Source organism: Pelobates fuscus, chromosome 5 (genome assembly GCF_036172605.1).
Source record: "Pelobates fuscus isolate aPelFus1 chromosome 5, aPelFus1.pri, whole genome shotgun sequence".
Taxonomy (NCBI): Eukaryota; Metazoa; Chordata; class Amphibia; order Anura; family Pelobatidae; genus Pelobates; species Pelobates fuscus.
Window position 1 is genome coordinate 317,953,543 of NC_086321.1, and position 16,693 is coordinate 317,970,235.

Consider the following 16,693-nt stretch of genomic DNA (forward strand, 5'->3'; position numbering starts at 1 on the left):
CGCTTACTCTGCGTGGGCTGGGGCCGCAACACATGGCGGCGGGCACCTGGTCGCAGGGCTGCGACCCCTGCGACCACGTTATGTACGCCAGTGCATGCATAAACACATACACTTAAAGGACCACTACAGACACCCAGATCACATCAGCTCAATTAAGTGGTCTGGGTGCCAGGTCTGTCTAGTTTTAACCCTGCAGCTGAAAACATAGCAGTTTCAGAGAAACTGCTATGTTTCACTGAGGGTTAATCCAGCCTCTAGAGGCTGTCTCATTGACAGCCGCTAGAGGATTTTCTGCGATTCTCACTGTGAAAATCACAGTGAGAAGACGCTGAACGTCCATAGGAAAGCATTGAGTAATGCTTTCCTATGGGCGGTTTGAATGCGCGCGTGGCTCTTGCCACGCATGCGCATTCGGAGCCGAGAGGCGGAGAGATCCCCAGCACCAAGGGAGTCCGGCGCTGGAGAAAGGTAAGTGCTTAAGACACACACGCACACATTAACTGACAGACACACACTCAGTGACAAACATACAGACACACTCACTAACAGACGCACACTCTAACACTAACACGCACACTCTAACACACTAACACACACACACTCTAACACTAAGACACACACACTCTAACACTAAGACACACACACTCTAACACTAACACACACACACTCTAACACACGCTCACACACACACACTCTAACACTAACACACACACTCACTAACATACACTCACACTAACACACTCACACACACTAACACACACACTCACTAACATACACTCACACACACACTAACACACACACACTCACTAACATACACACACACTAACACACTCACACACACACCAACACACACTCACTAACATACACTCAGACACACACTAACACACTCACACACTCACTAACACACACACTCACTAACACACACTCACACTAAGATACACTCACACTAACATACACTCACACACTAACACACACACTCACACTAACTAACATACACTAACACACTCACACACACACACTAACTAACATACACTAACACACTCACTAACATACACTCACGTTTTTTTTTTTTAAATCCCCCCCAGCCTCCTTACCTGTGGGAGAGCTGAGGGGATTCCCTGGGGTCCAGTGGTGTCACCCGGCTGGCTGGTCCTGCGGGCACGCGAGGGAGCACTCTCCCCTGCGTGCTTCCTCTTCAGCTCCCTCGCGCGCCGCGTACTGATACCGGAGCCGGAAGATGACGTCATCTTCCGGCTCCGGTTTCAGTACGGTGCGCGAGGGAGCTGAAGAGGGAGCACGCAGGGGAGAGTGCTCCCTCGCGCGCCCGCCAGCCTGGTGACAGCAGGGCCAGCCTCGGGGGGCCCTGAGGTGACCGGCTCTTGGGCCCCCCAGCAGTAGAGGCTGGCCCTGTGGGTACATACCTGGGTCGCAGGGCGGCCGGGCCCCCTGGTGGGCCGGGCCCGGTCGCAGCCGCGACCCCTGCGACCCCGGTATGTACGCCACTGCTTCCCTCTGTGTGGTAGGAGACAAGAGATTCTCCCTTACAGGCACAAACCCGTGTATGCACAGAATTGAAATTAGGCCGCCTAAAACTTACCCCCAATACACAATAATATCTCTAGATGTGCAGTGTTTCACTGCACATCCAGACTTTAAAAAGCAGACATGATCATGGTGGTTGGAGTAACCCTTTAACTAGTATGTGTAAATTTGATGCCTTCCGATACTTTGTGATATGGGCTAGTTGAGAGTGTAACTAATTCGTTGCATTTTTGTGAAGAAGCCACAGAGCATTTGTATACAGTTTCTCAGCAAAACAGTCTTGAAGTATTATTCTTGCAAGGACAGCTGTCAACAGAATTGCACTTCTAGGTTTTTAAACCTTCATTACATTTAATAAAACATAATGTTTTTATTTTTTAATGATGTATATTGATTTTATGTATTTTTTTTTTTTAAGCTGACTTAGTAGCCATATTCGGCCAGACTCTATTCTTATCTAAACAATTGCAGCTCAAATTAACTGCTCCTGCTTCAAATTAAAAATTAAAGCAGCAAGTAAGTTGAGCTGCAGTTATTCAAATAAAAAAAAAGTGAGTTATTTTTTTCCAAAAATCAAGAAACATAATTTAAAAAATATCATCAAGTTTCATAAATGTAATACATTTTTAAAAAATGTGTCCTTTAAATTACATGCATAACATTATCCTATGGCAGTGGTAGGCAACCTTTTAGTAGTACTGTGCCAAAACAAGATCTTAAAGTCCCTTTGCATGCTAGTACTATTTTCTTTAAATAGAGTTGTGTATGGATGGCTTCCCTGGGGTCCAGTGGGGGCCTGGCTGGCTAGGTACACAAGGGCAGGAGCTGCGATACCTGCTGTGGGCTTCTCTACTCCAGTTCATATTCCTGTTCACAAGTGCTGGGTGGAAGTGATCTGAGATCACCACTAGGTTTGCACTAGTAGACATCTGAAGTCCCACTGGGAACCCTGATAGGCCAAACCCTGATTGGCTCTGGCAGCCTTGAGTGCCATGCAAATGTACATTGAGTGCCATTCATGGCTCATGTGCCATAGGCTAAATGCAATGAATCTTTTTCTATTTATTATGCTTCATATATGTTTATATTCCTGTTCCCTATTTTGCAGCACAAGTTTATATTCTTATCACATTTTACATATCATATCAATATGTCTTGCGTTATATATTGTTTCAACTACTACCAACAGATACAGAGAATAGAAATCAAAGGCCTGCTTCCTGCGATTTCATTTCTTTCTGACCTCGCCCAAATGATTCTCATACTGGACACATAACATCTCTGGGATGTTTATTCAAGCAACTCTGGACATCAATAAGTTATTACTAGCTTAGAGTGGGACCAGTTAAAGGGATTCTCCAGTGCCAGGAAAACAAACCCGTTTTCCTGGCACTGTAGAATCCTGGAGTGCCCCCCTCCAGCCCCCCCATCCCACATCGCTAAAGGGGTTAAAACCCCTTCAGTTACTTACCTGAATCCAGCACTTTCGTGCTGGGTCAGGCTGCTCCATGCTTCTCCCCCGCCAACATCCACATGTAAGCTCATTGAGCAAGGCCCTCGACCCCTCTGTTCCTGTGTGTCCATTTGTCTGATTACAATTACGTGTCTGTTAGTCCACCCATTGTACAGCGCTACGGAATTTTGCTGGTGCTATATAAATAATAAAATAATAATTAGACCTCCCCACAGACTAGCATTATTCAGTGTTTTACTATGGGGATTCCGGCGACGCTGGAGGTCCACATGCATAGCGTGAGGACGTCCAGCGTCATTTAGACGACGAAAAGAGGCTGTGGGCAGGGCCGGACTGGGGACACGAAGCAGCCCTGGAAAAAATCTATGGCAGCCCCATAAGTCATTGTGCTATGTAGTGTGTGTTATATAACACACACTACATAGCATTTATACACACACACATATCTATATATACACCGGGATATATATATATATATATATATATAAACAAAATCCGGAGCCAGGCACTCCTCCTTGTAGGAAAACTCTCAAATATAAATAAGCCTAGGTGCAATCCCGCGTTATATATATGAAAAAGCAATAAAGGGAGCACACTAGGTCTTGATTGTAGTGCAAAAATATTTACTGCATTCCCAATGAATACATATATATTATTGGAATATTTATTTTTCAATTCAAAATATAAGTCCGTTTAGGGTAATTAAATTATACAGTAAGGCATACTCACATGCAGACACAAACAATCTTACTGATGCACACAAATAGGCTCATTGACAGACAATCTCAATGACACACACAGACAAGGTTACTGGTACACACACAAATTTAGTACAGACAAACTCTGATACACACACAAGCTTACTACAGACAAGCTCACTGCACACACATGCACACCACGACAGGAGCAGTCACACCCATGGTCTCTACAGATAAGCTCACTAACACACAAACGATCCCTACAGACAAGCTCACTGACACACATACAAGCTCACTCAATAGCAGGCACACACACAAACTCACTAGCAGTTACACACACACAGAAGCTCCCTCACTAGCAGATGCACACACACACAGAAGCTCACTCACTAGCAGATGCACACACGCAAAGACATCCACACACACAGAGGCAGGCATCCACACACACAGAGGCAGGCACCCACACACACACACACACAGAGGCAGACACCCACACACACAGAGACAGGCAGACAGCCACACACAAACCAAAAGCCACACACACACAGGCAGACAGTCAAACACACACAGGTAGATAGCCACACACTCACACAGGCAGATAGTCATACACACACAGGCAGATAGCCACAGCCTCACACACACACACACAGGCAGATAGCCACACACACACACACACACACACACACACACAGGCAGACAGTCACACACACACACACACACACAGGCAGACAGTCATACATACACACTGAGGCAGATAGTCACACACACACCAAAAGCCACACACACACACACACAGGCAGGCAGACAGACAGTCAAACACACACAGGCAGATAGCCACAGCCTCACACACACACACACACACACAGGCAGACAGTCATACACACACACACAGGCAGCCGCACACACAGGCAGACAGTCATACATACACACAGAGGCAGACCGTCACACACACACAGACAGTGTCACACACACACACACACACACACAGGGAGACAGTCATACATACACAAAGAGGCAGACAGTCACACACACACAGGCAGACAGTCATACATACACACACAGGCAGACAGTCATACATACACACAGAGGCAGACAGTCACACACACACAGACAGTGTCACACACACACACACACACACACACACACACAGGCAGACAGTCATACATACACACACTGGCAGACAGTCACACACACACACACACACACAGGCAGACAGTCACACACACACACACACACACACACACACACACACACAGGCAGTCACACACACTGACCTGCTTCTTACCTCCACATCCCTTGGAGCTCCTGGAGGCTGGTTGTTGGGGAAGCAGGGACTCCTTCCTGCTTCCCATGCTGCAGTTAGCCAGGCCCCCGCACTCTAAGCTCCGCCCCCGCAGCACACTAGGCCCCGCCCTGCCGCACACCAAGCTCCGCCCCTGCCGCACGCTAAGCCCCGCCCCTGCCGCAATTTATTTAATTTTTTTAATGATCCCGGGCGACCATGTGTGAGCTGTGCTGGCCGCCTGGCTCCCCCTGCTCCCATGGGGTCCTGTGCGGCCGCACAGCTCACACATGGACGGCCGTGATCACAGGAGCCTGTTCAGTTCTGAATGGGGCTGTCAGCCCAGCCCCAGGTGCCGCGGCCCACCGGGAAATTTCCCGGTATCCCAGTGGGCCAATCCGGCCCTGGCCGTGGGACAGAGAAAAACGTATACGTTTGAAATAACCGCAACTATAATTACAAACATTTCACTAATGTGAAGGATACAGTTTATGGAAATGGACTGCCAAGGTGTACTCAAGTGAAAAAAGGTTGGGAACCACTGCCATATACCATTGTAACATTGATGGTATTTCAATTTTAGTGTTACAAATTAAGTCTATTCTTTCTTAAGCCCTCTTTCAGGAGCAAAATTTGGCTGTGTTAATTTGCCTGTGTGACATTGCATGGTCGATTCACCAGTTTTAATTCGCCTGTGTGAATTTTTTGTTTGAATTTATCTATTTAAATTCTTGTATTTGAATTTGTCTGTTAGAATTCACCAGTTTGAATTAATCAGTTCTAATTTGCCTGTGTGAATTCGCCGGAATGTAATTAGTAAGAAAATTTTGAATTTTGCTCCGCATGTAATGCATCATCTAATCTAACGCATATTAAAATTTTGGAAACTTTATTTAAGAAAAGGTGCTCATTAGATTTAAGTAAATACTGTATTTGTTGCCGTTTTCTTTCTAGATATCCAGCTGTATCCCTGTTCGAATACAATACATTTGATCAAAAACTGTAGCTGCACATAAATTTACACACACAAAAATGCTGCACACTTGGAGGACTTAAACTGCTTTATTGTGAAACAGTGTAATGCAACAAACATGTCAACATTTCTGTCCTTCATCAATATTTGTGTGCGTGAGGTTTATTATGATGCCTATAATATCTACTATAGGTTTATTATAATGTCAGTAATGGTTGCTGGAGGGTTATCATAATGTCAGTAATGGTTGCTGGAGGTTTATTATGATGCCAGTTATAGTTGCTGGAGGTTTATTATGATATCAGTAATAGTTGCTAGAGGTTTTTTATGAGGTCAGTTATAGTTGTTGGCGGTTTTTTATCATGTCAGTAAGTTGCTGTAGGTTTACTATGATGTCATTATTAGTTGCTGGAGGTTTATTATGATGTCAGTAATAGTTGCTGCTGGATGTTTATAATGATTTCAGTAATAGTTGCTAGAAGTTTATTATGATGTCAGTTATAGTTGGAGGTTTATTGGGATGTCAGTAACAGTTGCTGGAGGTTTATTATCATGTCATTTTTAGTTGATGGAGGTTTATTATAAAGTCAGTAATGGTTGTTGGAGATATATTATGATGTCAGCAATGGTTGCTGAAGATTTATTATGATGTCAGTAATAGTGATGTACCGAACGGTTCGCTGGCGAATAGTTCCTGGCGAACATAGTGTGTTCGCGTTCGCCACGGTGGGCGAACATATGCGCAGTTCGATCCGCCCCCTATTCATCATCATTGAGTAAACTTTCTCATCTCACCATGTTTCTGTTATGCCTAATATGTCATATTTTTTAGTGAATGCTATTGCCTCTAGTTCCCCCATTTTGTTATATAGGCTCCTTGCATTAGTAAGCATACATTTAATATTATCATGCGTCATTTGTACTTTTCGTGAATTTTTATCAATATTACATACCTTTTCTGTTCTGAGCTTTCTCCTCCCCCCATCTCCACCACCCTTACACTGAGCTAAAGCCCATCTCCTTTCTATCCTATCTCTATTTTCTAGATTACTTTGACCCTCCCCCCTCATACTAGTTTAAAATCTCATCCAACCTTCTAGCCATCCTACCCCCCAGCACAGCAGACCCTCTTCCGTTTAGGTGCAATCCATCATGACTATACAGGTTGTACACAAGTGCAAAATCGGCCCAGTACTCTAAAAACTCAAAACCCTCTTTCCTGCACCAAGACTTCAGCCACGCATTGACCTTTCTAATCTCCCGCTGCCTATCTGCTGTACCGCGTAGCACAGGTAATATTTCTGAAAATATTACCTTGGAAGTCCTTTTCTTTAGCCTACTTCCTAGTTCCCTGAACTCATTATTTAGGACCTTCCATTTTCCTCTGACTATCATTGGTACCAATATGGACCATGACAGCTGGGTCATCTCCAGCCCCTCCCAATAATCCCTCCATTCTGTCGGCAACATGCCGGACCCGAGCACCCGGGAGAGAGCAAACTGTTTATGATGTCAGTAATGTTGCTGAGGGTTTTTTATTACGTCGGTAATAGTTAATGAAGGTTTATTATAACATCAGTAATGGTTGCTGGAGGTATGCACACACACAACATTTCAGTTCTTAAGTGTGTATCTACTGCCCATGGATTATTACAGAGTTGCATTATATTAATATAGTTCTGTGTCTTTCAACATAAAATGTACAAAATATATTTTTATATATATAATCCGATTAGGAGTGTTGTTTCAATTTCTTTCATGTATATACAGTTGTGCTCAAAAGTTTGCATACCCTGGCAGAAATGGTGAAATTATGGCATTGATTTTGAAAATATGACTAATCATGCATGAAAAAAATTATTTTATTAAAGGATAGTGATCATATGAAGCCATTTATGACCACATAGTTGTTTGCTCTTTTTTTAAATCATAATGATAACAGAAATCACCCAAAATGCCCTGATCAAAAATGTATGTACCCTTGAATGTTTGGCCTTGTTAGACACACAAGGTGACACACACAGGTTAAAATGGCGATTAAAGGTTAATTTCCCACACCTGTGGCTTTTTAAATTGCAATTTATTCGTGTCTGTGTAAAAATAGTCAAGTTTGTTAGCTCTCACATGGATGCACTGAGCAGGCTAGATAGTGAGCCATGGAGATGAGAACAGGACTGTCAAAAGACCTGTGCAAGGTAATGTAACTTTATAAAGATGGAAAAGGATATAACAAGATATCCAAAGCCTTGAAAATGCCAGTCAGTACTGTTCAACCACTTATTAAAAAGTGGGGAATCTGGGGATCTCTTGATACCAAGCCAAGGCCAGGTAGATCAAGAAAGATTTCAGCCACAACTTAGAAATACAATACAAAGAAAAACCTACAGGTAACCTTTAGGAGAAATACAGGCTGCTCTGGAAACAGACGGTGTGATTGTTTCAAGGTGCACCGGACAACGATACTTAAACAACAATTAGCTGCATGGTTGAGTTTCCAGAAAGAAACCTTTACTGCGCTAAATCCATAAATTTGATAATTAACAAATGACCATAAATCTGTATATATATATATATATATATATATATATATATATATATATATATATATATATATATATTTATATATATATTTTCAATGTACTTTTCATGCACTTTCCCATATGAATTCACACTTTATCGTGTTTTATTCAGAGACTATAGAAGATTATTGCTGATGAATTACTGTAATGTACTACTGTGGGGATGTTAACTCTAGCCCTGTTTAATTAGTTCGACTTTATTAACTTCTTGATTAATTTTATATTGTCGGAGAATATTTTCATGTATCTCATTAGTGGTGCTCATTGTGGAGGCTGTTGGCTGCCATAAACTTTATTACTCTCTAGTTAGTATGCAGTTGGTATTTAAAATATACCCAATATGCAGTTGGTATTTAAAATATACCCAATTTTGACATTTGGTTGGGCTTTACTTATTTGCTTCCACGCACGCATGCACAATGATCCGTGGTGAGGGTTACACATTGTATCGCCATCTCTGATATATTTCTGGGCGTATGCGTACGTTTATGTGTTGCCGTTGCTGTGCGGATGTGCGCATGTGCATCCGGTCCTTAGACAGTGCATGCTCGCTACTAATGGGGATTAAGACGTTCATATTTAGACGTCCCTTTGTACATTTAGCGTCATTACGCTGAATGTCATTACGCTTACATCACGTACGAAGAGGAAGTAGTTTTCCGGCGGGATTTTACCAGATTGTCTAGTTTGAACCCAATTATTTAAACCTAATTATGTTAACTCAACCGGTATCCTCTCATCTAATCATTATTTGATTGAATTTCTAATTTATGGCACAGCTGTCAGCCTCCATTAATGGGTAAGCTACACTGAGGTATATGAATTTATTCGCTTAATTGCTTTTATGTTAATTTTGTTAATCACTTGGTTCTTAAAAAAAATTATTTGAAAGCTTGACAAAGACCGTGCAGGTCAAAACGTTGTAAGTGGCAGTGAGTTCAATTAATTTGCCTTTTTGGTTCCTGGTACTTGGACTGGCCTGGTTGCACCCAGATACATATTACTGTCAGGGTATTTATATCGGCAGACATTTTGTGCTATGATAGAAATACAAAGTGTATATTGTCAGTCACTCTGAACAGACCAGACTCCATTTTGTTATTTTCAAGTTAACAAAGAGACACAAAATTGCTATCCTTTCTCTAAAACTGACCGCTTTTACCAGAGCTGAATGGAATACGTTGTTTATACAAACCCAGTGATACAATGAAAGCAGGGGGAGGAATATAAGACTGTCTAAAATGCTAATGGAATAGAATAAATTCTAAACCCAGACATAGGTGACAGAGAAGATTAAATAATTAATTTACTTTCTATATGTACAAGATCCCATTGTGAGTGGAAGATGAAAATAATTTTAAACTGTCAATTTTAGAAATTATAGCAGAATTTGCAGACACATAGTCTGGACAAAACTGAGAAAGACCCTTTGAAGTGAAAGGATACTTAAAATTATGGCACTATAAAGATAAGCCAAAATGACGTCAAAATAGCCACCAGGAAAAGTTAACTCTTTCCTGGATAGGTATGTTTAGTGGGATGAGACTGCCATCTACAGTCCAAATACTAAATTTATTATTTAGAAGGAACCACACCTACAGTGTTGTGATTGGCTTATTAGCCACTGACGAACAGAGAAACTTTCCCTTTAAAAAGTTAAGAGGAAGGGGAGAGAGGGACAGTCAAAGGCATTCAGAAGACACTCAGACTCAAGATTCAAACACTGAGACTCAAACACTCAGAATTCAGAGATTCAGGCATTCAGAGAATCAGATCGATCAAGGCAGAGCCAGGAGGGATAAGGCCTATGACACTCAGAAACTCTTACACTCCATGCAGAGAAAGAGACCCATGACAAACAAGTTACTGAAGCTACCTGAGAACATCTGGTGAGAATATATATTAACTGGTAAATATACTGGCTTCATTAATTAATTTAAATTAATTAAAATGTTCTAATAGCATGATATATGACTGGATAAAACCACGATCAGATTTCAATATTTAGAAATCTTAATTACTAAAGAATATATATATGGTTATAGCACCCCATCTGCAGCTGGGATTAATTATAATCATTAATGTATTTATGTGACATATCACATGTTAGCATATCGTGACATCTATCCAGCTGTATTGATTTGCTATAAAATAAGATAAAATATCTGTTAGGCAAATTAAAATATCAGCTTATAGAACATATAGATTTCTTCTCATTGGATGAATTCAAGGAAATGACTAATGACTGGTTAAATGTTATTTTATTTAAAATTACACAAGAGTAGATCTTAATTACTTAGGAGGTCTAGCCAGCATTGAAAGGGTTACTCTGTCAGCTAAGTTTTTATGGCTTTACGCTGCATGCTGAGGAATTCTGTCTCTGTGTGAAACTTTTTCTTTGTCTATGTGAAGCCCATCGTAAATCAGTCTTGACGGCTAATGCTGTAGATTCTAAACTACGTTAACCATTAGGAGATGTTTTTATATTGCCACTTTGTATTGCATATTGTTTTATACTGAATATTCATTGATTATTGTTATACATGTTACTCATTATTATTATTTAAATTGTTAAGAAATAAACTATCTATTTTTATAACAATTTGTGATTTATTTATATGGTATACATTTCACTTAACACGATAAACGTTCTTTGGGATCTGAGAGTTGAATTAGTGGGCAACTTCTCAACTGTTACTATTATTATCCCATAAATATCCCCACATTACTGGGGATTGAGTGCATTTCCACATCTTTGTCTTGGACTTTTGAACAGGGGTCATTTAATTTTTTTCCTTTGTTGCCATGTTTTGGTTTATGATTGTGCCATTCTGTTATAACCTACAGTGGAATATGAATCCTATAAGAAATCATTGAAATGTGTTTTGCCTGCTCATTCATGTTTTCTTTAAAAAATGTACATAAATTACCAATTCTCCAAGGATATGCAAACTTTTGAGCACAACACTGTATTCTGTTTCATCTTGACAGTGAACACCCTGCAAATTACTTTAAAGTACCTCATCTATTTGATTGGTATTTAAAATATATCTATGTATTTGTATAAATTCAGAAACTAAAGGTCTTGCTTTCAAGGACAAGTAACTCTTTGGTGCCTAGTGATCCTGTTATGCAAACCCTGGTTTGTCATCCTGTGGTATGCATACTATTACCAAAAGCAGGCGTTATGCCAGGACACAAGAAAGTGAAAGGGTTTAAGAGTCTCTTCATCTCTGGGGTGAGCACATTGTCCAATTGCAAACTTTTCCTGGTGGTCTCTGGCATGATCACGTCATCTTCTGAGGTCGCCCACATGTTGGGTCCTGGGAGGTTGAGAGGACAAGTTTGTGAGTAAGGTCAGCCTCACACTGACCTTGACTGGTTTTAGATGCGACGGGAAGGGGTCAGTGTTCTGCCTGCCAGACAATAATTCCATATGCAGGGACAAATTGAGTTCAGGATGTCTAAAATACAGGGACTAATAACCAAACCAAATAATTTTGGCAATCCGCAAACATTGTGAAAATCTATAGAACCTTGAAAATCAAATTGAGTCCTGTTGCATGCTGTGTCCCAATACTGACAGAGACAAGTTCGCACATTTCTCTGTCAGTAAGAACTTGATGAATTATAATAGGGCAGGGACATGTGCACTAAAATATTAAATGGAGTATTGCACAAAGCCACTTGTATGAAAACATGGTTGCATCCTTTAAAGTAACACTCTGTTAAAAGAAAAAAAAGAACTTATCAGATCCACAAAAACAATTACACGCATGTTTTCTTTGCAAAAGCTGAAGATCTGCTATCTGTATCCTTATCAAAGCAGTAATGGGGAATGCGTGGAAGCTTTATGTAATTATTGGTCAATCAAACTATAGATGATTGAAACAGACTACTTGTTTTTTTCCTGTAGTTATTGACTGACTATTTAGATTGCCTTTATCGTTTTGTTTCCCCACCCCTTTGTAGATATCGAATTCAAAGACAAGCGTCAGATGTGTGTCACAAGACACACAAACTCCTGTGTCCCTCAAACTCCTTCTGTCCTCTTATCTCCTTGATGGAGAGTCCTGACATCTTCTGCTATATATATATATATATATATATATATATATATATATATATATATTATATATTCTTTATAGCACAGTGAGTAACAAAGAATAAAATATTTAACCATCAAAAGAAACATTACCAAAATCGTAGTATATAAGAGTTTCTTTTGAACAGGAGAGAAAAATGAACCTGGCAGCAACATTAAGTAAGGTCTTAGGGGAGACCAATTAGGAGATAATAACAGTAATCAATGCAAGAAATTACTAGAGCATGAACAAACTTCTTTGGATGGGGTGGACATGGACAATTTTTTTTTAAGGTGGAATCCACAGGTATTAGCAACAGACTGGATGTGGCCAAAATCCTGTCAGTCCGGTCGGGTACAGGAAACTGAAGCTCTTGTACCGTCGTCTGCTCCGCTTGGCAACACTACACTTAGTGACTGGCAGGAGGGAGCGCTGTGTGTTCCCTTCCTGCCTGGTGCACCCTAAGCGGCAGCCTGGATGCGCCAGCCCTGTGTAGGTATATACGTCATGTGTGTTGCTGTGGGTGTGGGTAGCTGAATGTGTTGTGCACATCAAAATTGTTCAAATAAAATGAATTATTTTGTCCCTTCTTAACTTTGGTCTGTGAGTCTATGATCTTAATTTCCTGAGGGCCATGGCCATGCTTCCTGGTGGTCATAGTAGTCATGCTTTCTGGTGACCCAGAGTTGCTGTTATCATGGCCCTGCTGCAAACATACTCCCGTACACTCTTTAACACACACACAGACACTGGCACAAACTGTCACATCTCCCCGCGATTCTGTCGGCGTGGCCACACTGAAACATAGCAGCTACGCCGACAGAAAAATCAAATACTTACCTTGGTCGCGGCAAACGGCTGCCCCAACCTCCTTCTATCCCAGTCTCCAGTGAGTACACCGTTAGTAGAGACGACGGCCGCTGCGGTTCCAGTTTTAAATAGGAGACTTACATCCGCCCACATTAAAGATGGCGCCAACGTGCGTGTGACGTCACGTCATAGACACGCACATTTTGGGGTCAGAGGTCAAGAACAGCGAATTGCAGCCTAAGGAGGGTTATTTAAACCCAAACCTGGATGCCTCAATATAGTGATATAGATAACACGAAAAAAACAAGATGTTAAGCGCTAAGTGAATAAACCCCTTATATGGCAAGCAGGTTTCACTATGGACAAATGGTGAAGGAAGTCCATATAATATTGTATGACAATTACTGGTGTAAATTAAGCAGCATAATAGGTGAAAAAAACACACGCAAGGGGGGGGGGGGGGGAAGAGACAATGCCTGCGACAAAATCCTCCTTCAGGTGGTGTACCTTTAAATATAGAAAGAAAAATACATAGCGTGATACCGTAAAATATATATTGGTTTATTAACAATCTGTGGCCCCCAAATTAAAAACTCTTACAAGAGATATATGTGGTTCTTGTCTCCAAGTCCCACACAACAGCTTGTCTGTTTTAGCCCAGCGGCTCTTTAAAACATGTTACCGATCCCAGTCATCTGCAGTTGATGTTTAAAGTCCCGTGCACTCGGACAAGTTGTTTATCAGTGCAGGTAAATGCTGGAATCTCGGTTTAAATGTTCGGCTTACTGGTGTCTTTAGTAAGTTGATTTCATCAATTTCATCTACGCGTTACGCCTGCTAGAACCCAGGCTTTTTCAAGATAGTGATATAGATGCCTGTCCTCAGCCTTTCCTCGATCCCCCCAGCCTGTCCTCCATGTCACAGGCAGTGGCAGCTCAAATAAAAGCTAAGGGAGATCTTCCCTGTCGCTTGTGTGGCAGGCGCACTAGGGTGTGTCTGGACACACCCGACGCACCCCATACCCATACCTATGGCCATAGCTATATGGGATTCCCTCTGCTAATGTCAATAATGATAATGTTAAAACAGTACAGAGTGGTCTGTGACCGCCACCTACTGGCTATTTGTAGCATGAGAGCACGAGATGGAGATCTCTGGCATGCTTCCTCTGTCCATTACACTGTGATTGGGGCTGAGAAGCTGGCAAAACCTAGCTGGGGGCATGCAGAGTCCCTGGGGGTCTCCCTTGGACAGCATGCAGCCCAAAAATCACTGTGGAAGAGAGTGATCTCACAGCGGTGGTGATTTATGCAGCTCTCACTTTGAAAGCTGCGTAAAGATTATCATCAGTCCGGGGCTGCTAAATATAGCTCCAGCTGAATAAAGCCTCAGGTATCAATAGAATGGTAGGACGTGCCATTATTTCACAACAGGCTTTGTAGGAAGTAAATTCACATCCTAACAAAGAGGGACATTTTCATTTTAGGGGTGTGATTGGCAGTGTGGCGAAGGCCATGGCTGTTGCATTAGGTAATTTACTAATAACAATGTATGCAACTAAAATGTAATTTATATTAAGAACAATGTATTTTACATAGACTGATTTCTAAACACATATATTGTAGTTTAAAGATAATGTGAGTATGGATACCGTGTAAAAGTGGGACAGAGGGATTTGGGACTAAATTAGGGACACTTGGGAGGTGTGCCTTTAGGATGAATTGAATGCCAATTTCAAGCCAGATCTTGCATGAGCTCACAAATGCTGTTTTGACTGTACACATTCCCACAGACATAATCCAAAATCTATTACGAAGCCCTAGAAGAGTGTGACTGTTATGACAGCAATGGTGGGGCCAACTAAATATTAAAAGGATACTCTACTGAGGGGCGTACCTGGAGCATTTGGCACCCGGGGTGGTTCCTATATTTGTCACCTCCCCCCTCTCCGTCGTCCCCCCAGCTTAAAATTGTAAAAAAAAGACCCACAATTTTTTTAATGTATTTAGCACTGAGCAGTGTTTGTGTGTTTGAATGTTTTTGTATGGAGTATGTGTGGGTGTATGTACGGTTGTGTTTGTATGTATTGGCAATTGAATGCAGGCGTGGATTTTCTGTAGTGTGTTTTTTGAATATGGTGGTGTGTTTTTATTTAGTGCTGACATTTGGATGCAGGGTTGTATTTGCGTGTAGTGTAGGCAAAATGCTGAGATGGATGCACATATACTCACATATACACACACTGGCACACACACAGACACATAGGTACACACATGCAGTTACATAGAAACACAGTCATACACAGATACAGACAAACACTGACACACACATAAAGACACACATACAGAGAGACACACATACAGACACAATGATACAAACACAGACACACAAACAGATACACAAACACACACTGACACAGATACACATATACCAACACACATACAGATACACAGACATAAATACACACACACATGTATAAGTGTGTATCGGTGTGTGCTTGTATAGTGTATGTAGTGTGTTTGTATAGTGAATGTAGTGTGTGTTTGTTAGCGAATGCAGTGTATGTGCTTGCATAGTGGATAATGGTGTGAAGCAGGGGGTGATGGTAAGAGGGAGGGGGTGATGTGAGAGGGAGGGTGGGTGATGATCAGAGGGAGGGTGGGTGATGATGAGAGGGAGAGGGGGGTGATGATGAGAGGGAGTGATGGTGTGAGGGAGAGGGGGTGATGATGAGAGGGAGGGGGGATGATGGTATGAGGGAGGGGGTGATGATGAGAGGGAGGGGGTGAAGGTGTGAGGGAGGGGAATGATGATGGGGGTGGTGAGAGGGAGGGGGTGATGTGAGAGGGGGTGATGTGAGAGGGAGGGGGAGTGATGATGAGAGGGAGAGGGGGTGATGATGGGAGAGTGGGGTGATGATGAGAGTGGGGGGTGATGATGAGAGCGAGGGGGTGATGGTGTGAGGGAGGGAGGGGGTGATGATGAGAGCGAGGGGGGGTGATGGTGTGAGGGAGGGGGGGGATAATGAGAGGGAGGGGGGATGATGGTGAGAGGGAGGGTGTGAAGGTGTGAGGGAGGGGGGTGATGATGAAAGGCAGGGGGGTGATGTGAGAGGAGGGGTGATGGCGTGAGGGTTGATTATGTACGCCACTGACTGTACTATAACCATTTGATATAAATTAATTGGTTAGAACGCCTGGAGTCCCCTTGTGCTGTCCCTCCATTCTGTGTTAAATCTCAAGCAACTTTA